General features: G+C 44.2%; 1 protein-coding gene across 12 annotated transcripts in view; it reads right to left on the bottom strand.

The window, feature by feature from the left end:
* The window catches only part of Numb (NUMB endocytic adaptor protein), a 128,212-nt gene extending 115,432 nt beyond the window's left edge, over positions 1–12,780 (bottom strand). For 7 of the 12 annotated variants that reach the window (XM_085697395.2, XM_085697399.2, XM_085697397.2 and 4 more), the window contains exon 1: positions 9,177–9,295. The gene's annotated coding sequence lies outside the window, so the exon portion shown is untranslated. Of the gene's footprint in view, positions 1–8,999; positions 9,152–9,176; positions 9,297–11,492; positions 11,515–12,760 lie in introns of those variants that run through there. The other 5 variants (XM_048449116.3, XM_087911679.1, XM_087911678.1 and 2 more) reach the window with 4 other exon arrangements.
* Positions 12,781–22,383: the final 9,603 nt, after the last annotated feature.

The raw sequence follows: 22,383 nt of genomic DNA, 5'->3' as shown, positions 1-22,383 counted from the left end.
ACTGCATTCCCACTAAACCATGACTCAAAATCAACCTCTCCTACTTTAGTTTTCCAGAGTGACAAAGGTTACCTAACACAGAAAATTGGTACCAGGAATGGGGCTGTTGCTGTAATAAGCCTGACTGTGTGGTTCATGGGTCTTTGAAACTAACTTGTGGAAAGAATGTGGAAGAGTTCAAATCGGCGAGCCAAAGAAGTCTTGGAATGCTGTCAATAGAGCTTAACAGGTTCTATTGTATGGAAAAACAGAATGTCATTGGATATGTAGACAGAAAAGACTCATGAAGTTTTGAGGGCAAAAAAGAGATATAAGGGATTGAGCTACAGGTTCAATTCATGCTACATTCTGGAAAAAAAATCTGGCTATATTCTATATCCTGATTAATTTGAGTGAGACTGAATTAAAAATGTATTAATTGTTTGGCAGAGAAAATTTCAGCACAGCATAGCATATAGGCTGTGGCATGTTTATTGCTGGTTGCCCTCAACCAGGTTTTCAGTGAGACTGCTAAGCCAAAATGAAGCAGAAAGACATGAAAAAGTATGTAGTCTGACAAGGAGAAAAACACGAGAACATTTACAGCTGCATATGAGGTCAATATGAACAAATGTCCATTATCAGTTATTAAACTGATCATACTGAAGAAAAAGAATTCTTTTCAGTAAGCTTTGCAAGAGCCCACCCACAGGAAGCTCTGGGGTAAAACAGTGGAAACGCCTCTGGAAAATCTTCAGTTAAAAAGAAGACTGCCTGGAAAGGGGGGTGCTTGAACAGAGTGCCAGCACAGTGTTGCCCTGATCCAACAGGGCCACTTAGGATTCATTCACCCAGGTACTCGGAAACTACTACAACTATGACACGTGGAAACCAAGCTACACGCTGAGCTGGCAACAGAATATGGCACCATCCAGGTGGTGCTGATTTTGGAGGTATGCTTGTACTCCCTCCAGGAGGGAGGGGGACAATAAGGCCAGGCAAAATGTAAACAGAGAAGGCTCTCTCTGCGAGGCCCTGAGAAGGCCCTGACACTTTGAGAGTGAAGCCTAAATTGCAATGGAAACCTAGTATTTAGGAGTTACTAGGAATAGGAGTAGTCTGTTGGAAAAGCTACGGTGTTGTGAGTACCTGTACACTGTGTGAAGATGCACTGCTATGATTGGTATAATAAATAGCTGAATGGCCAAAAGCTAGCAGGAGATATAGGTAGAACTTCTGGGAAAAGAAAGCTCTGGGAAGAAGAAAGGAGATGCCAGGAGACACGGAGAGGAAACAGGAGGTGCCAGATGGAAGAAAGGTTAACACCACGTGGCAAAATGTAGATTTGTATTAATGGGTTAATTTAAGTTATAGGAACTAGTTAGGAACAAGCCTAAGCTATACGTTATGCTTTCATAATTACTTATAATTAGTCTCTGTCATTATTTGGGAGATGACTGCCCAAAGAAAAATCTGACTACATACAGGTACTGAGATGAGCCAGCTTTAGAGAAAGGCACATGTACTACAGGTGACAGAACTAAAGGCAAAGCTCCAATCCAATGGGTACACAATTCCAAACCCAGAAGCCAGATATAAAGTTACAGGATTTGTAGTTTGCCCTGATGAGTTTTAGTCTTACTTCAGTCAATTTCTTCATGTTAACTTCATTCCTCCACTGTGCAATGAAAGTATGCAACCTATTTTTATTCTGTAGGTGCTCACAGCTAAGAGTTTGCCTTAAGTATCATAAGAGACTGTAGGGGGTGTGGGAAGTCCTTCTGTATATGTGTTGCTTTTGTTGATTAATGAATAAAGAAGCTGCTTTGGCCTGTGATAAAATAGAGCTAGGCAGGAAAACTAAATTGAAAACTGGGAAAAAAAGAAGGTGGAGTCAAGAGGACATCATGTAGCCACCACAGGACAGATGCACCAGAACCTTGCTGGTAAGCCACTGCCACATGGTGATACATAGATTAATAGAAACGGTTACTTTAAGATATAAGAGCTAGCTAGAAAAACGTGTAAACTATTGGCCAAACAGTATTGCAAATAGTACAGTTTCTGTGTGGTTATTTAGAGTCTGAGTGGCCGGGAACAAATGAGCAGCCTCTGACAACAGATGAATGGATCATGGATATTTGTCTTTGTTTAGAGAGTGTTAGTTACAAGTTGTTATGGATAATGGTCAGGAAAAAAGTTAAACAAAGGAGATTAGATTCAGAGTTCTTGTTTTTAAAAAAAGGGGGGGAGGGTAAGTGATGTGGGACAATGGTCTTGTACCCTGTAAAGATTTGTCATTTGTGCTGCTTTAATAAAATGCTGATTCACCAGTGGTGTGGGAGGTCCTTCTGTCTATGTGTTGCTTTTATTGGTTTTACTGGAATAAAGAACTGCTTTGAGCCTATGGCAGGGAAGAACAGAACTAGGTGGGCAAAGCTAGGCTGTATGCTGGGAGAAAGAAGAGCAGAGTCAGAGAGACACTGGAACTTTTATCTGGTAAGCCATTGCCATGTGGCAATACACAGATTAATGGAAATGGGTTAAATTAAGATGCAAGAGTTAGCCAATAAGAAGTTAGAGCTAATGGTCCAAGCAGTGATTTAAATAATATGGTTTCTGTGTGATTATTTTGAGGCCAAGCAGCCAGGAACCAACATGCGGCCCCCCTCCTTACAACTGACCAGTAGCCAGTCAGGAAGTATAGGTGGTGCGACCAGAATAGGAGAATTCCAGGAAGAGGAAAGGCTCAGTCTGCGGTCATCACCCAAACACAGAGGACGCAAGATAAGAATGCCTCACTGATAAAAGGTACCAAGCAACGTGGCTCACACAGACAAGAATTATGGGTTAAAGATGTAAGAGTTAATAAGAAGCCTGAGTTAAGAGGCCAACCAGTTTATAATTAATGTAAGCCTCTGTGTGTTTCTTTGGAACTGAATGCTGTGGTACCAGGCAGGACAGACACCTCTGTCAACATATGGGCTTTGGACTTTAGTAACTGTTGATACTATCACAATTATGTAGACTCTTAAGGTTGAACTAAAAGTGTTTCAAACTATAAGATGGTACCTGAGTCTATAGGGAAGGAGGACAAAAAAAAAGTTGCAGTTTGGATGTAAAATGTCCCTGAGGCTCTGTGTTTCAACACTTGGCATCCAAGTAGTGCTATTTGGGGTACACTGTAGAACCTTTAGAAGGTGGGGCCTTGTTGGAGGAAATGGGTCACTAGGCAGTAGGTCTTGAGGACTATACAGGTTAACCCCAGTTCCAGTCCAAGCTCTCTGCTTCACAATCTGACAAGATTTAACAAGTTACAACACAGGTTCCTTCTGCTATAGATGGAGCCCAGCCACCATGCCATCCCTGCCATGATGAACTATATCTCTCTTTAAGCTATAAACTACAAATGAACCCCTCCTCCCTTTAGTTGCTTCTTTCTGGGAATGTGTCACAGCGGTGAGGAAAGTAAGTAATACAGTCTTTGGTGTGTGTGTGTGTGGGGGGGGGGGTGTCCATACAGCAAGTTTCCTGGCACTTGTTTTGTAGACCAGGTTGGCCTCTGCCTGCCTCTGCCTCCCAAGTGCTGGGCATAAAGGCGTGCAACACCATCTCCAGACTTTAACATGTTCTTATACTAAAGAGCAATAATGCTGGAGGTGGGGGGGGGGGGTGGGTTGCTAGAGTGGTGGCTCCACATTTAAGAGCACTTGGTGTTCTTCTAGAAATCCTAAATTCAATTCCCAGTACCCACATGGTGGCTCAGACCATCTGTAATTCCAGTTCCAAGGGATCTAATGTCCTCCTCTGACCTCTGAGGGTACCAGACATACACAGTGACCATATTATGTAAACAAAACACCCATACATATAAAAGATGAAAATATTAGTAGTAAAGCCGGGTGGTAGTAGTGCACACCTTTAATCCCAGCGCTCAGAGAGGCAGAGGCAGGCAGATCTCTGTGAGTTCAAGTCCAGCCTGGTCTACAGAGAGAGTTCCAGGACAGGCTCCAAAGCTACAGAGAAACCCTATCCTGAAAAACAAAAAGAATAAATAAATAAAGTTTAAAAAAAAAATTAAAAGATGCCCAGGAATGATCCTAAGTATTTTTAGGGCTAGGACTAAAACTCAGTGTTTAACATTTGCCTTGCACATGCAAAGCTGTGAGTTTAACTTCCAGTACTGCAAAAAATAATTAACCAAAATAAGAAAAAGAAATAAAAGCATAAGGTAGCAACAAACAAGTAGACAGAGGTGTAGGGTACAGCTCAATAGTAGAATACTTGATCAGCATGTGTGAGGCCCTGGTTTTGATCTCCAGTACCTCAAAAACAAAACAGAAACAATGAAAAGTCTTGTCCAGTAAGAAACTTGTTGCCAAGTCTGCACACAAATACACAATTTAAAAATATAACAAAAAATGTAAAGAGACTGAGCTTTTGGTGGGGAGAGAAGGGGAAGTCAGTGAATATTAATGACTAACACTAAAGTTCCTTGGCTAATCCTGAGATTTCTTATAAATCCACATGGCTGAGGTAAGGCTGGATCAGTGCTGCCTAGCATACCCAAGGCTCTGGGTTACATCACCGGCACTAAGAGATAAGGGATGCAATAAATCTAAACGGCCCTGCCCAGGGTCTCATCCAAACCTCAGTCTATTTACTTGCGTCCTAGTATTATTTCCTGAGTGGAAGAAAACAAAAGAGTTCCAGGAAGCAGCAGAAACTGTGGAGCACTAAGAATAAGTCCATGCAGAAAGCTTCAAATAGGATCGTCCCCCTTTACATATGTCACTCCAGGAAAACTGCCAACAGCTCGCTCCTCTCGCCACACTTCCTGCAGATCCTCCAGACTCTTCCTTGAGCATGCCAGGATTCTCATTCTCCCTTAATTTCAGTCCTTCTTTTCCATCAAGACTTCAAAGTACACAGTTTGTACAAACTATGTACAAAATTCCTCTCCCCTGGGTCTTACTTCTGAATATGTATTCTAAAACCTTGTAGAGTATTTCTTCACCTAGTGATTAAATTCATAATATGCTACAAAATCAAAATTTCTAATAATAAATTTTAAAAAGCTTCTCAAGTACTTTATTGACTAAAATACTTTTCAAAAAGTTGGTAAATTTACTACAGAATCTTTTCTGATAGAGGGAGTTTGTTCTTTCACAAACTGGACTCTCAGGCACCAACATTTACAAGGATGTGCGGCATGAGCAGCTGAGACAAGGAGGCAGAAAAGGCGGAACAGAAGTTATTATAACAGAGGAAGAGACCTACCTGAAATAGAAAATCAAATAATTAACTACTACTAATTAAAACTGCATTTAAAAATTACTTGTCTAAATAAGCCTTGATAAGCGAAAGTGAGTCTCAAGTACAGTTGGGAACGGTTTCTTTGGGATTTAGAATCTATCATTTATTCAATGTCAGATTAATAAATTTCACTGTAAAATGAGTTGAGCAATCAAAGCTATTCCTAGATAAGTACGATTAAATTATGGGTGAATGAGATACATTAAAGTCCAGTTATTAAAGCAAGTCATCTAAGTGCTCAATGTCTAACATTAAAAGAAAAGAACTTTTGCGTTTTTCTCCACACTGAAGACTTTAATTCTCCCATCAGTTAGTATAGATCTACACAGACATACAAAGACTTAAAGAACCATCACGCTAGTGGTAGGAATACTGCATTTAAGTCAATGTAAAAAACTGAATATTTTTGGAAGTTTGTCCACACTACCCCAACTCCCAAATAGTGAATTTATTTTGTGAAAAGACTATTTTTGAAATCAAACATAAAATGGTTGTTTTCTGGCCTTCTATTTAGAATTTTTTTGGAATAAAAATTTTAGTTTGGAACCATCTGAAATAGAATTTAAAAATATTGATGCAAAGCTGCAGCAATATTTCTTCACAATTTCATAAAACATTAATGAAAGGTTACATAATCCCCTGGATTAAATATTTTTAAAGGGAACTGCAAGGATCACCTTTTTCAGTTTTCAAACTGCTTCCTTTATTCTTATAGCCATAAAAACAGAACTAAATCAATTCCATCTAGTTTAAAAATAAGCCATCTAGCTTTCAATTTTGCTTTATTTCTGCTGTTACTATTGCTGTTGTTTGAGAAAATAGCTCACCAGGTGAGGTGGCACATGCCTTCAATCCCAGTACTCAGGAGGCAGAGGCAGGTGATTTCTTGAATTCCAGGTTAGCCTGGTCTACAGAGCCAGTTCCAGAACAGGCAGGGCTACACAGAGAAACCCTGTTGCAAAAAACAAAAAACAAACAAAAAAAAAAAAAGAAAGAAAGAAAGAAAAAGAAAAGAAAGGAAAGAAGGGTTTGCTATGTAACTCAGGCGAGCCTTCCACTAACATCAATTCCCCTGCTTCATCCTTCCAAGTGTCTGAATTATAATTGTGTACCATCATGCCTGACAGCTGTCTGGTTTTCAGAGAAAAACTAACCCAAGAGTAACAGAAAACACTCACACTTATTACAGCTTTAAATGCCTACTGCAAATCACATTTCGGTTCCTGAAGCAAGTTAAGCTTACAAAGTACAATGAACCCAGTTCACGCAGGGAAAATAACCCCACCAGAACAAAAGCTCCTGTACAGCAAACAAGTACCTCTGTGGTTAGGCTTCTACCCCATCAGTGCTCCTTCTCCTTCCCCACCCCACCTCCACCTTGTTTTTTGAAGACTGATCTCATTCTCAGGCCCAATCTGGCCACTATCTTCTAGCAATCCTCCTGTCTCAGAGGTGCTGAGATTAGTCTCTAAAAATAAGCTATCTTTTCATTTTCTCTCTTGAAATGTTTATTTTGTGCTTGTTATCTTTCATACATGAAATATCCTAATTCGATTTAGAGTTAGTTGCTTGATGTTAGTACACCTGTACATGTGTCTTTTACAGTGCAATGGTTAAAGAAAGGAAAACTGGTAAACATAAGAACACAAGGGGAACAAAGTGGGCCATCTGAGAAACACCAGTCTTTGTGCCTTGACTGCCTCGTAAGTATTCATGCCAAAGGCTCTCAACATCTAAACGAGTTCCACAGAATCAGAAGCACAATGCAGTACACAAGATCAAACTATCACCACCTGAGAACTGCTACAAAACAAAGATAAATAACTTAATCCCTTATTATTGAAGGGTTGCTTCTGCCACACTGCATAATGCCAAACAGTTTGTCAAACTTCTCTGAAGTTTGTAAGAAATATATTTTACATTGTGACCTAAAACATATGGGTACAAGAAGTTTCCCTAAAGAATATTTTTCTTCACCAAATGCAAGTCTAGTGTATCCTGTCTTACTTTCAATGCTGGTGGTACAGTATGGTACAATAAATTACTAAGTAATCCAATTTTAAAAAGATACTAAAAAAATATTCTGGGATTGGAGCAGTAGCACTCAGTGATAGAGCCCAGGCCTAGTAAGTGTGAGGTAGAGTATCATTCACAGTACTGGGGGGATGCTCATTGTAGTAAGATGTTCTCTTAATCCCCCCGCCTCATAATATGCTTCTACTGTCCCTTCAGCAAGATGGGCAGATACCCCGGTATTTTAAGGTTACTGATTACTACTATTTTTCATTAAAGCAAGGTGTTCTCAGAATATGATCCCTTGAAGAACACAAAGCATCTCTTGAGATAACTACAAATTCTTGGACCCCACCCTAGGCCTACTGAATCAGAAGCCTAAGATGGAGCAAACTAAACTGTACCAAGCCAGAATGCAACTGCGTTTAAAATCTCATATCTTTCTGTGTAACAATCCAGTCCCGAGTTCTGCACCAGTCACTACTCCAAAAGTTCTACAAACACATAAATTGTTTTGAAATGCCTATGATCCCAACACTCAGGAGACAGAGGCAGAGTATGAGTTCAAGGCTCTCCTGGACTATATAAAAACCAGTCATGGCTGCAGAATGAGACCCTGTCTCAAAAATGAATGAATGAATAAATAAACAAATACGATTTAAACCCCATGAAAAACTGTTAGTATTGCTGAGTGAATGATGGTCCAAAGAATTTTTATTTTCAGTTTAGCAGGGCATGCCTATCCAGTTCATGAATATCCTCTTTCTGATCAAGTCACAGGTTCAGTCCTTTAGTTCAGCTACTCCTCCCCTTTTCCTCTCAAATTCCCCATTCTGTTGATGTCCTTATTTTCCAGTATTTTCGCTGTCATTCTAAAAGTAACTTCTAAAGCCCTAACCTCCAAGACACTTTAACCTTGCTTTTAAGGGCAGCGTGGCTGGTCCTGCTTGGCATATTAGTAGAATTAATTTCTCCTCTTTTCGGAAGCCCTCACTGGCACCATTGTTAATCAGCTGTCCTGGCCAGCTTCCACAAGACCACTCACCCACGGCCGGGCAAGTTTCCCCAGAGCTAACTAACTCCCTTCCTCCAGGGAAAGTACTCTTCCCCTCTTACCTCCATCCCATTTTGCTTAGAGGAACTTCCACTTTCCCGCTGAACCCTTACCCTAGTCTTAGATCCCAGCTCCTAGCGCTCCAAGCCTTCACTCTGAGGGTCTTCAGTCCTGACTCCAGTCCCAGACCTGCTGTGGGGGGCAGGGCGCGGCGGTCCCACCCGGAGCAGTTAGTTCAAGGTCTCCACCCCACAGACCCTTCCTCCTCCGACCGCTGCTGCCCTTCTCAGTGGGGGGAAGGGGATTTCGCACCCCACTCGGTGCCTTTCCTCAGTTCCCTGTCACCCCGGACCCCGGCCTCCCTGGGTCTCCCCACCTCCCACCTCTCTCCGACAGGGGCCACTCCCAGTTCTCTCGGTCCCCACGGCTCCCAGCACACCGAGAAGCCCTGGGAGCCCCTAGTCTCTCCGGCCCCAGGGCCGCTCGCTCCGGGTCGCCCCCGCTCGCACACCCCAGGCGCTCGGTCTCTTCGGGAAGCCGCGCACACGCCGGCCTCCCGTCACTGACCCCCGAACCGAGCCGCTGGTTTGCCCAGGGGACCTCCCGGCCTGGCCGCCGGGGTCCCGCACCAACCTACCTTCCCGACCGAGAAGTCCGTCGGCAGGAAACCAGCCGCTCTCCCGCCGCGCCGCGCCCGGCCCCGACGCGACCCGGCCCGCAGCCCCGGTCCGCGGCCTCCGCCTTCGGAACGCAAAGCTGGAGTTTCCGGCCCGCCACCGCCTCCGCACCTCAGGCCCGCCTCGCCCGCACTCACCTGCCGCTGGCCCTGCACAACTCCGGCGCCTCACACTCTATCTACCTCCGCCGCCAGTAGCCACTAAGCGCCACCACCTCCCCCATGACAACAGGCCCGCCCCATACCACACTTCCAACTTATCCATTGGATGGAGGGGCGGCGGCTCTCTGCTACGATTGGTTGGCAATTCCTGCCCGTCACCGCGTCTGTACCGCCCCTTTTCCTGGACGGGGTCTTCGCCCCCGCCCGGACCTGGACCGGCCTAGATCAAGCTTTAGTTGTAATTGGTTGATGATTGGGCATTTCGGAGTTATGATAGGCTACTGACAGTGTCTGTTAGCTTAACTGACAAGGGGTGTGATGACCGCGGTTGGTTCAAGCCCTGTGCACAGTTTGGTTGCGTAGTAGAAAGCGAAGAAGGGGCAGACGCTCACGTCCGAGGTTACCGGGAAGGGTTAACTCTTTGTTGTGGGGCTGGCGCTGTAAACTCTTCCTTCTCCTGTTCTCTTCCTACAAGGGGAAGCAACTCTGCCAGCTTACGGTGGTAGCGTTTGCAAAACACCGACTTCAGAGGTTGTGTTTAACAACGGTCTAATTCCTCAGCAGAAAGGTATCTCATAGATGAAAAATTGGCTCGTGTTTTCTTGAAGTTTCCTTGAAGTTCTTTCCGGTAGTCTCCATGCTTCAGGTTAGGGCAAAGCGCGGCCCTTTCTGAAGCAGCAGTCCACTTCCATTGCGATTATAAATACCGTCCAGAAACCGAACTGTCTGTCATAGTGAGAGTTCTCCAGCTTCCAGACCCACTCTCCTGGGTCTGCCAAGTGGTCAAACAACCATCAGCAAGTTTTGAATAAACGGACAGTGACTTACCCTTATGGTGCTTTGGAAACGAGAATTTCACCCCCTACCCCGAATTACAGTACTTGACTTTCAAGTTCAGCAATTTTTAAATAGCATTACTAACTGTCTGACAGATACTAACGTTTGCCCGCCCCCCCCCCCCGCCTTCTCCCTCCTTCCCTCCCTCCGTCCCTTAGTCCCTTCCTCCTACCGACTTCTCTCCCTCTCCTATTCCTAAGGCTGATGTTAACGTCTACCCCCCCACCCTCCTTCCTCCTCTTGCTCCTTTCCCTCCCTCTCTACCTCTCCTATTCCTAGCAATCTAAATTAGAACCATTGAATGAATTGCAGAGTTTTTTTATTCCTCTCACTTGGTACAATACACGAGAATAAATGATTGCATTTCTTATTCATTTGGGTACAAATCCCAGTAGGCATTTTTGAGAAATCTGGTGTTGCTATAAAAACTCTCTGCTCCTAGAAATACATTCATCATTAGCTTTCTCTGCTTTTCTTTTTCATTCCTACCGCTTTTCCTGCTCCTAAATAAGAAAATGCTGGCCTGATTACTCTTTCAGTTTCTAAGTCAAATTTAAATATACCTTCTCTACAACTTCACCTGTGGTGATAAATTTAAGGAGGCCTGTACTCTCAGACCTAAGGCCTCATGTTGAAGGCCTTCCTGTGGAAACAGGAGTGGACTTTGGAAATTTTGTACTTTGCCCCTGCCTTTTTGCTGTAACTCAATGTCCCATATCTCTTCTATTTATTAACCTTCTGCCCTTTACAGAGCAAGCTAACCAGAATCTAAAGCTGTACAGCTCGTTATTGGGGGGTGGGGAAGCTGTCTATTTTCTAACTTGTATTTTTAGTTGGATTTAAATAAACTGCACATTTCTATCATCAAACTAAGCGGAAATTATTCCTTCAGTAACTATGCATAGCAATAAGGTGTTTTTTTTTTTCCTAGTTATCTTCCGGAACCTTCTTCCCCTTTCTCTCATCCTCACCTTCCAATTTAGAAATAACCTCCCATTCAATTCAGTGACTCATAGAAAATCCATAAAAGGAAAGTGGAAAAGCCAAAATAACTTCAGAGATGTCTGAATCATTTCACCGAAGGAAAGACCATGCACTGACCGCGGTAAGATAGAAGGCAAGACTTAGGGCCTGATAAAACATCTTATAACACATGAAGTAACGTGTGCAAATAGGAAGCTGCCGGGCAAGAGTGCAACAGCCACACATCCTTTTACACAGCCTTTTCGTGTGTCGCTAGCAGTCTCCTTCTGTCTAGCCTTGGCGGTGTGCCGCACTACCAATTTTAGAGCAAGTTAGAAGGCAATTAATGTCCTAGCAGAGAGGAAACAATCACGTCATAGGAGGGCCTGGCCATTATTATGGTGCTTTGGGTAATAATGGCTCATACACAGCCACCGTGACTAGGTGCCATACAGAACATAGAATTAGGCCAGTCTCATTAAGGGGACTTACCGTCTAAGTTTAGGAACTCAAATTGCTATCACAAAATTTGGTGGATAATTGCCACAGAGGTCAGCCACTCATTATTTCAACCACTAAGAACAAGGTTTTTCTGAGTGCTTTTGGCCATTCCTACACATCTTCTTCTGTCATTTCCCTTTGTAAAACAGGAGAAAATTTAAAATAAATGTAGATGAACAGCAAGAAGAGGAAAAACTTTAAATAAAGAAGGCAATAAGATACAAACTTTTCAGGGTGTGGTGGCACACGCTTTTAATCCCAATACTTGGAGACAGAAGTAGACTGATCTCTGTGAGTTCGAGGCTAGCCTGGTCTATACAACAAGTTCCAGGAAAGCCAGGGTGATTATACAGATAAACCCTGCCTTGAAAAACAAAACCAAACAAACAAAAAGACATATCCTTTGAAATAACAGAACACTATTGTGTTATCAAAACTGTGCAATGCTGGGGAGATTCTTGTTTGAACCGTGCGTTTTGATTTTATGCACGCAAGGTACCGTCATTACCCCACAGGTCTCCTTTTCCTCCCGGTGCTGTGTGCCTCCTACCCCACAGTCCCCACGGAAGCTCCAGCCGGAGCTGGCTGGCTGCAGCTTTGTGGTATATGACAGCCAGTGGAGGGTGTGCAGGTGCTGTCTGTCCCGAACCTCTTGATTCAGACCATAATGGCAGGCATATAGGGGCAAAAGTATCACAGTTTCATAAACACCACTGAGCGGAAAATGGAGGGCTCGGTGTGGCACCCCAGTAGCTGAGGAGTACTGTCATGTGCCCTGGGCCTTTATGGACACTAATGCTGTTTCCTTCTGCCTTATTTCTACAGTGTTATGTTTCAAGGGGGACAACATCCAAGTCTCTCTCTCTCTCTCTCTCTCTCTCTCTCTCTCTCTCTCTCTTGGCCCGAAGGAGCAAAATCCCACCTGGGATAGCTCTATTTCTTGCCTGTGGAATTCTTCAACTCTCCCACCCCCACTTCTAGACACAATTCCAGCTCCAAATGGGTTAGAGAAGTAAATCACTCTGAAAGCCGACAAGGGCCAGAGCTACCTGCCACCGGCGGTTGGAGGCAAGCCAAGATGACCTGCGAAGCAGTGGTTTCCTGGGGTAGGGATCTCAGTCTCAGATGGTAGAGGCTAACAAGGAGGAAGGGAGAGAAAGACAAGAGGGAGTCGGGGAGGAGAAAGAGGGAGGGAAGAAGGAGAGAGAGGGAAGAGAGCAGGCCTGAGAGGAGAAGGTAAGGAAAGCTGGGATACTTACGGGAAGCCCCTGCGTGCTGAGCCAGCTTGGGGGCCCGCCCCTCCCAGTGCTGTCTGTGGACTTTACACTGGCTTGCGTAAGAGCGCAAATAAAATACAGTGTCTGCCACCAGTTAAAGGAGGATGCAGCCCATAGCACTCTTGTCCCATCACCTCTGGGAAACCCTCCCCGAGTTCAAAGCCTGTTGCTCCAGAAGCTGATCATTCAGTCAACCCAAGAACATGTCTTCTTCACCAAAGTGAACTGTGACTGAACTCAGGGAGGAGAAGATTGTACCATTCCATGCTGAAGAACTCCTACTAGGTGGAAGGGCCAAGCTGTTTTCCAGGCTGGAGCCAGGCGCTGTAGTTTCAAAGTTCAAGGCTGCTTCGTGGAAGAGAAGGGGAAGGGGAGTCTATGGGAGGGGCTGGTCTCACACGCAGAACACGTTCGCTTTCTTGTTCCAGAGTGCCTGTGACTTTTAAACGCCATACCATGCCTTATTAGTAAACACTCATTCTCGTCCCCAAGGAAAATGACGTGTCCCTTCTGCCAGATCTGCACGTTACAGGTAAAATAGTGTGCTCACTTATAAAATAAAGTGTTAGCTCATAGTGCGGCCATTGTGCTATTGAAAGGGGCCCCTAGTTACTATCACCAAATCTATGGGTGGATCAGCTATTCTTCAACAGCAGGGAGTAGACCAAGCGAAGTACTTAGCGCCATTTAAACTTTTGTCCATCCCTGTTTTACATGCGTGCAAGAGAGTTTCCTGGAAACATGGCTATTTTCCAAAGATTTCTCCGAGCGGAATGCCTTCTAGGACTCTCAGGTCCCAGTCACATGGAACCTTACGAGAAAGTAAATTTTAACCTGGACTTTTCTTGCTTAGCTTTGTTTGAGACCTGGCCTCACCACGTAGGTCTCACCCAGGCTATTCTCAAGCTTAATGGCAATCCTCCTGCCTTAGCTCTTCAAGTACTGGGACTGAGGGTATGCACTGCCATACCAGGTTTGAAGTAATAGCCTAACTATACTCTAACACACACGCCATATTCACTCATGATTTTGGTTCTGCCGTTTACAAACCATAACTGTGACTTTGGGAAAATTGATTCATCTCCCTAAGCTTCAGTCTCTCATTTCCAAAGTGAAATGTGTATTCGCTATTTTTTTGCTGTGTCACTAATCACCCTACGATTTAGTAGCTTAAAACAGTGATTATTATTTCATAGTTTCTTTGACTACAAAGTCCTCCTCATGCCGCTTTGCCGTGTCCTCTGGCTCCGGATTGCTCCTAAAGCTGGGGTCATTCTGTGCCTCTGCTTCTTGGCTCGCTTGCTTAGTCTCTGGCAGGCTTAAGTTCCTCACAGAATTTATCGTAAAGCCTTAGTTCCTCAGGAACTGTAGACAGCCGTCTCCATCTTTAGGACATCACTGAGCCTTGCCTCAGAGATTTTATGGATCATGATGTAACAAGGCAGCTTACTTCATCAGAGGAAGCAGGAAGGCCAGAGAGAAAATGCCAGCAAGACAGAGGTTAACAGTCCTTTGCACCCTGATCAAAGAAGTGATGGCCCATCACTTTTATCACATCCTTTAGTTAATAGTATGCTGTTAGGCCCCGCCTACACTTAAGGGGAGGAGCTTACACTGTATATAGATACCAGCAGGAGGCTCATTATCAGAACTAGCCTACAGTCAGGTAATAATAAGTCTTAACTGTACGGCTCATTTAAAAATAAGATGAGAGAATATATGCAACTCAGGGCCAATGTATATAAGGCAATGTGCGATGCAACACATATGCAACTATTATTTCTATTAATGTCATTATTCAGTGTGTATAGTGACTGGTTTTTCTCTCCTGGCTACTAGAAGGAAACCTTTTATGAGGAATAAATGAGATAATATAACACCATCCAATCCTGACACATTGCAACTATTTAATAGCCATTAGTAATTGTTCAACATTATTAATGTGCAATACCTGGTTTCTTCAAGCTATTAGAAGGACATGCTATCAACGCTGGTGACTTTTATAGTTTGGTCTAATTCCCATATGTTGTATTCCATTCAGTGAACAGTCTACACTTGCCGGGGCCCAATTCTGGGTTTAGAATTCATAAACTATGACCAACAGAATTATAACCTGGTCTGATTTCCTGTGTGCCTTCTACCAAGGAGGGTCCCCTCAGAGCCTGCAAGACAGGCTAATCATGAGAGCTCCTCCAATTCACAGAAGCATGTGCATCTGGCTCCGTCTGGCTTCCGGTGAAGGGGGGGTGTTCCAGGAAGAAGAAGCAGTGGCTTAAGCTAGTTACTGTGGATTGAGTCAATCCTCAGCTGAGGACCAGAGAAAGAGGAGGCTTCGTGTGTCTGCAGAAGGATAAGGGCACTTCCAGGCCTGGGTTGGAGGTGTCCAGAGCCGTGAGATGAAACTGGGCAATGAACAGCGATTTTATAGGGAGGAAATTGTAAGAAGAGTCCAGTTTGCAACATGATCACTGGAAGATCAGCGTGGATCTGGCAGGGGTGGGTTGAAGCTGGCGTCCTTAGAAGGGAGGAAGATACTGGGGTTTGGCCTATAGCCAGAGAAAGGAGGAACTATAATTAAGGAAACCCCATTATTTTGGCTTTGAGTCATTTCTCAAGGCTCACCCATGACTATTAGACAAGAAGACCTGGGGTGGGGGGAGGATAAAATTACTGAAGTATAAATGGTTCTTAAACTAAAACTTCTGTTCGAGCCCCAGCCTGAGCTACTTAGCAAAAACTAAAGCAAGCAGGACCAGAAAGACAACTCAGCAGGTGAAAGCACTTGTCATGCAAGCCTGGACCTTAGTTCAGAACTCACAGAAGGGCGGAAGGACAGAACTGGCTCCTGAACCTTGGCCTCTGACCTTCACATACACGATGGCATATGCTGGCACAGGTACATAAATTAAAATAAAAAACCTCTGTAGATAGACAAAAGTCCATGTCTTTGTAACTCGTTCCATCTCATCTTTTCAGGCCAGAATAGCTATTAACCGCCACCACCCCGTCTCTTCCTCCTCCCTCCTCTGCCATTCATACTGCACATGTTCTACTTTCCTGTGTTATACTAGCCTCACAAATAAACACTTTAGGAATCTTCAGATCGGAGCTGGCTCCACATCCAGACTCATCTCTAGCAGCATCTGCAGCAGTGTTTTGCCTCAGAGCCCTATAAACAGTCCCAGATAATAGTGGTTCAAAATCAAGTGACCCCCGGGCCTAGGGATAGCGCTGAGTCAGGAGCTGGCTTATGGAGCGAGTACCCTAGGTGTGGTGGTGTAATCTCAACACCCTGGAGGTGAAAGGAAAGGGATCAGAAGTTCAAATTCATCTTTATCTGCATATCAAGTTCAAGGCCAGCCTGTTCTACACACAAGACCCTGTTTTTATTTACTATTGTTTTGTTTGTGGGAGATCTTTGGGTTTTTTTTTCAGTTGTTTATTGTTTTGTTTTGGTTTTGGTTTTTTTTCTGTTTTTCTATTTATTTATTTATTTTTGCTTTTTCGAGACAGGCTTTCTCTGTGTAACACTCCTGGCTGTCCTGGAACTTGCTTTGTAGACCAGGCTGGCCTTGAACTCACTGAGACCCGCCTGCCTCTGTCTCCCAAGTGCTGGGATTACAAGTGTGCACCACCACCATCAGATGAGATCTTTGTTTTTTAAAACCCACAGATTTTTCTGAGCACCACTAACCTTGACTGCTTCTTCTCCTGACACATTCCCCTACCATTTGTCATTACTACCTTTGTTCACAGAAAGAGTCAAAGCAGAAGTTGCTGGGAATGGGAAGGTATGTACCAATGTCAAGTTCCTCTTCCGGTGACTCTTATCTTTTCTTCCAGTTCTGTGTTTCCTCTGTTTGAGACAGAAGAGATTAGTGAGTTTCAATACCTCTTAATATTTTGAGAAGACCCCTGTCTGCCCCTTAGCAGACTGGCCGATTTTAGAAGGGAAAGAGGACTGGCTGCCCATAGGGATGCTGCATTGGTTTACTCTGCCTTTTCCTACACCCAGGACAGCAGCAGCCTCTTGGTCTCGCCCTCAGGAAGTGGATCTAGAGGCTGGCTTTCTTTCTTTTCCTGTTAGTTTCCTGCGAAGGGACATCAATGGCTTTTATCAGCAAGCGATAAAAAAGGATGTTGTCAGTCAAGTGGAGACAGACAAACCCACTTCCCATCACAGACACAGACCATCCTCGTGGCTTAGCCAACTGGGTCTGGTTTTAGAAATTACAAAAGAGGTTAGTTTACTTGTGTGCGTGTGGATATGTGAATGTGAGGGGTGTGTGTGTGCGTGTGCATGTGTGTGTGCGTACGTGCATGTGTATGTGTGTGTGTGTGTGCACCACATGCACGTCTGGCACCTGCAAACGCCAAGGAGGGAGCTGAAACAGGAGAAGTAGAGTTGATGTACAGGCGTGAGGCAGTCACGGTGCGGCTGCTGGAACCTGAACCTGGGGCCTCTGAAAAGGCAGTAAGTGCTCTAAACCTCTCCGAGCCATTACTCGAGCTCCTCCGTCTTAGCTTTTGAGATGAACCCTCCCCCAGTTTGGGCTGGACTGTCTGGCCAGCATGTTCCTGCTTTGTCTCCTAAGTGCTGGGGTCATCACATGCCTGACTTTTTACGCAGCTGCGGAGGCTCTGAACTCAGGCTCTCGTGTTTTGCACAGCAAGTTTCTTACTGGCTGCGCCGTTGCCTCAACCCTCGGAAGCTGTTCTCCTTGTCTATCTCCCTGGTGCTGGCTTCAATCTTCCTCCTGCCGTTCATAGTCTAGCCCCTCTGCCCCCTCCATCAATATAATCATTTTATCTTCCCCTGGAGTACAATTTCACACTTTCCCAAAGTAGCTTCCCACTGTGCAGACACAAAACTGGAGGCATGGAATTGGAGCGTGAGCATGAGGAGGCAGCTTGGGGTTTGTTAAACTTTTTATTTCCTGGAACTCTTACAAATCACATAGCTTTTTACCTAGGTTGGATTTCATTTGCTCAGTCCCACTCGGCCAACAGATCATCTTCAAAGATGCTGTTGCCGGTGAGGCTCCAACATCACCTCTCAGCCACTGCTTGATTTTGGGTTTCTGTGCTACACACCTCCTGTGTGGGTCAGCTCACTTAGTTCCTGTCCATCCTACAGTGTGTCACCTCCGTGAAACCAAGGATCATGTCCTTTCTACTCATGACTGCCTCCCTCGAGGTCCAGCCGTCAGTAGATGACTAAGTATTTAGGAAATGAATGAGTGAGTCAGGAACTGTCTCTAGGAGTAGCCTTGCTGCAGTCATTTATTTTGGGGTCTTATAAAAAAAAAGTATGTGCTAATTATCATATCATGATCAGTGGTGGTTATAGTAATTTGTAGGTAAAGGGACAGTGGTGGAGGCTGACTAAAGAAAGCTCCCCACTAACTAGTATGTGTGGGCCATTCCAGAACTCTGAATTGGGGATTCCACTGTCTGCTTCTATTGGACTTCTGTAGACAGAGCCGTTCCTTGGGGAAAATCCGTGCAGAGTTGCTCACCGCCCTCCCTATTGCCTACACGAGGAAGAGGCAGAACTCAATTTCTCCTAACTCAGCAAAACCTTTCTGGTCTGAAATTAAAGATCAGGCCTCTCTCTGCGGCTTTCCTTTTTCAGGCGCTGAACAGATTTCCCCATCTAAGGTCTGGGCTGAGTCACCGCTCCTCCAGCAAAAACAAGTTAACTTCCTTATGATGGGGGCTGCAAGTGGAGCCTCAACCTTCTAATCTTCATCTTGTCAAGCCAAGGTTCACCATCGAGGTCCCTCTTCTGGGAACAAGAGGGCAAGGCAAGAGAAAACCTGCAGCTCTGTTTCTCCCTTTCTCCCAAGCTCCTGGTTTTTCTTTTGTCCTCTGCCCAGAAGAAGGAGGCTGGAGAAGAAGAAGGAAAAATAAGCCAGAGAACACAATTCTTTGATGGAAGAGGAATGGATGGCCTGGCAGGGAGAGACAAATTGGGATTGGTAATGAGACATAAAGACTCCCCGGAGAGTCTCCAACATTTCTCACATCCAGGACAGCTGAGGTACAGCCTAGTTGCCAGGACACCAGCGAACCCAAAAATGCAATCAGTGGGAGGCGATGACAACTGAGATGCTGGCGGTCTGATGTAGGCCCGAGGAAAGCTGCGCCTGTAGGAGCATCGCAAACTGGCAAACTGCGTAAGACTGGGTAGGCAAGGGAGGGAGTGGGCGGTCAGTGTGAGACCCTGAATCAGGGTGCCTACACTATTTCCAGCTCAATAGCCAATTTGTGGGGAGAACCCCAGGCAAAAGATGAAGGGCAGTGATGTGGCTTAATCAGCTCCCTCGGGGATGGGCAATGTTTTCAGAATGCTTTGAAATCTCTAGATGAAAGGAAGGGCTAGGGAAAGCTATCATTACTTTGAATTCTGATCATAGAGGAACCAGAGTGTTTTTGAGTTTCTGTATTGGAATCAGAGACCGAAGTATTTTTCATCTTGGGTAGACTTAGCTTTTTTTCCTAATGCTATCAATTGACATAACCAGATCAGTGAGAGAGCTGGCTTAATGTGTTAAGAATAGTTTGCAAAGCCTGGAATTAGGATCCCAGCAGTTCCAGGTTCAGTGAGAGACCCTGTCTCAAAATAATAAGGTGGGCACCTTAATTGGGTAGGACACCCAATGTCTTTTTTTGACCTGGCCTCTCTGCATGAACACAGGTTGCATACTTACACACACATGTACATACATGACACAAACACATGAGCATAGACACACATGTCCTTACATGTACACACACACACACACAAAGAAAAAAGCCGGGTGGTGGCACACACCTTTAATCCCAGTACTTAGGAGGCAGAGGCAAGCAGATCTCTGTGAGTTCGAGGCCAACTTGATCTACAAGAGCGAGTTCCAGAACAGGCTCCGAAGCTACAGAGAAATCCTGTCTTCAAACAAACAAACAAAACAACAACAACAAAAAAAAAAACCAAAAAAAAAATAAGCAGAACCTTATCAACAGACTGTAGCAATTTCTACAAATAGCAAATTCAAACAAGTTTTCCAGGCAGACTGGATTTCACCAGACCAAACTTACCTAGCGGGACAATATACAGGCTACGACACTTCTCCCTCTCTCTTATACTTTTACATGTACATAAAGGCTGTTTAAAAACTGGGACTTGGGCTAGATCTAGTGATCTATGGGTCTCTGGAAGCTGAGGCAGGAGGATTGCTTGAGTACAGAATTACATACTAGAGGCTAACCAGAGCCACATGAAAAGGTCCTATTTTGGGGGCTGGAGAGATGGCTCAATGGTTAAAGAGCACTGACTGTTCTTCCAGGGGACCTGGGTTTAAATCCCAACACCCATATGGCAGCTCACAACTGTCTGTAACTCCAAGATCTGACAACTTCACACAGACATATATGCAGGCAAACACCTAAAATTATAGAAATAAATAAATGCACATAAAGTAATAAAAAACAAATAATTTTTTTTTTAAAAAGTCCTATCTCAGGGGCTGGAGAGATGGCTCAGTGGTTAAGAGCATTGCCTGCTCTTCCAAAGGTGCTGAGTTCAATTCCTGGCAACCATATGGTGGCTCACAACCACCTGTAATGAGGTCTGGTGCCCTCTTCTGGCTTGCAGTCATACACGCAGAAAGAATATTGTATACATAATAAACAAACAAACAAAAAAGGTCCTATCTCACATAAACAAATCAACAGCAACAAACCCACTTTGGTTCACTGAAGGGTGCTTGAAGATTCTAGAATGTTTATGTCAAGTGTAGTTATGGTCAAATAGCCTAAATAAGTAAATGAACAAGAAGAAGAAAAGATGGTATGTGTAAACCAGATCCTTGTGTTTGGCAGATCCATGATTTTGGTATTTTCTCTCTTTGTTCATCCCTTTATACTTGACCATGAATACCCCATCACATTGCCTCTTCTCTCTCTGTTTCCTGAAGCAGCCAGACTATTATTTCAAGGGACACCTTTGCTACAGAATTCTCCAGTAAAATAATCTCTCCAATGCTAACAGGCTGACTAGACTCCAAACAGACCTTTAATCCAAGCCTGAGACAAGCTCATGCCTGTTGGGATCCACCTAAGAAGCAGTGACTTCAGGTCATAGTCATCTTAGGGACAGGCACAGGTTTTCAGCTCTTGCATAAAGTGGCCAAAGGTCTAGCTGATGTAAACCAAAAAGATCTCAGGGCTGGCCATGTGATGTAAGCTCTCAAGAGGGAAGAGCTGAGTCTAAGGATCATAAGCACCATGGACAAAATGAATGTGAGGAATGTGGATGTCAAGTCCAGGATTTCAGTGTTCCAAGTTCCAATAGAGTTAGGCTTAGGATATATCTATGCAAGCATGCATATATACATATACATACACACATACACATGTACATATGCAGATAAATAGAAAGAAAGAAAGAAAGAAAGAAAGAAAGAAAGAGAGAGAGAGAGAGAGAGAGAGAGAGAGAGAGAGAGAGAGAGATAGGGAGAGACTGCTTTAAACTCTGGGTAATAACTGTATAGAAGTCATTACCCAGGAAGGGGATATAACCAAAATACAAAAAAGATCTCAGCAAATTTATGTATTACAGAGCTATGAATGAGCGAGGTTGTGTGGATGGTTAAGGAGCTACATTGCAACACTGATCCTATGTGAGAACCCCAGGCTTCTCTACTAATTCCAGAGAATTCTATTGAGTTGGTTAAACTAGGGTCCAGGGACCTAATTACAACTGTGTTACCTGAATAACCTGTCCTCCAAGGCAAAATAACAACAACAACAACAAAAACTATCAGAAGGCCCATAGGTCTGACCTGGTAATCACTGTAACTAAACACTTGGTTGGTTCACTCAGACACGGTTGGTGACCTGGGGACAAGCTCCAGAGTGGCCATTAGATTCGGAATCTGTGGGTCAAATCAAGCAGTGTTCTAGTCTTCTGCTCTCTGGCGCAATTAGAGTTTTCCTTTAAGGTCGGTGAGTCCTTCCCACCTCTGGAATGAGCCAGGGGCTCTTAGAACAAAGAACTACTACTTGGAGAAGGAAGTATTCAGGGTTGCTTATGCAGAAGAGACATAGACTTCTTCATACATACCCATGGCTCATCTTGGACAGCTTAATAGCCATTATTTTCTTCAGGGAATATTTATTGATTCAGAGTTATACACTTCCTTAGATGTCAAGGTGAATGAAACTCCTTCTGCACAACCCTGATAATCTGACTTCAATTCCTAGATCCCACAGTGGAAGGAGAGAACTGATTCCTGAAGGTTGTCCTCTGACTTGTGTGTGTGTGTGTGTGCATGCACACACACAGAATAGAGAATAATAAAAATATCTTAAATTAAGTACATTCTTTAGGCCAATAGTTGATTGCTAAGGCTATAAATAAAAATTAGATAGTGGTAAGACATCAGCCTAAGAGATCTCGAGTCTCTTAGCAATCTAGTAGGTGAGAAAAACTATTTTTGGACTGGAGAGATGGCTCAGTTGTTCAGAGCCCTTGTTGCTCTTGTAGAGGACCTGGTTCAGTTCCCAGCACCCACACAACGCTCACAATCATTCATTACTCCAGCTCCAGGGGCTCTCATACC

The sequence above is a fragment of the Myodes glareolus genome, chromosome 11 (genome assembly GCF_982192425.1).
Source record: "Myodes glareolus chromosome 11, mMyoGla1.1, whole genome shotgun sequence".
Lineage (NCBI taxonomy): Eukaryota > Metazoa > Chordata > Mammalia > Rodentia > Cricetidae > Myodes > Myodes glareolus.
Note: the sequence above shows the minus strand (reverse complement) of the source record. Positions and strands in the feature narration are given on the sequence as shown.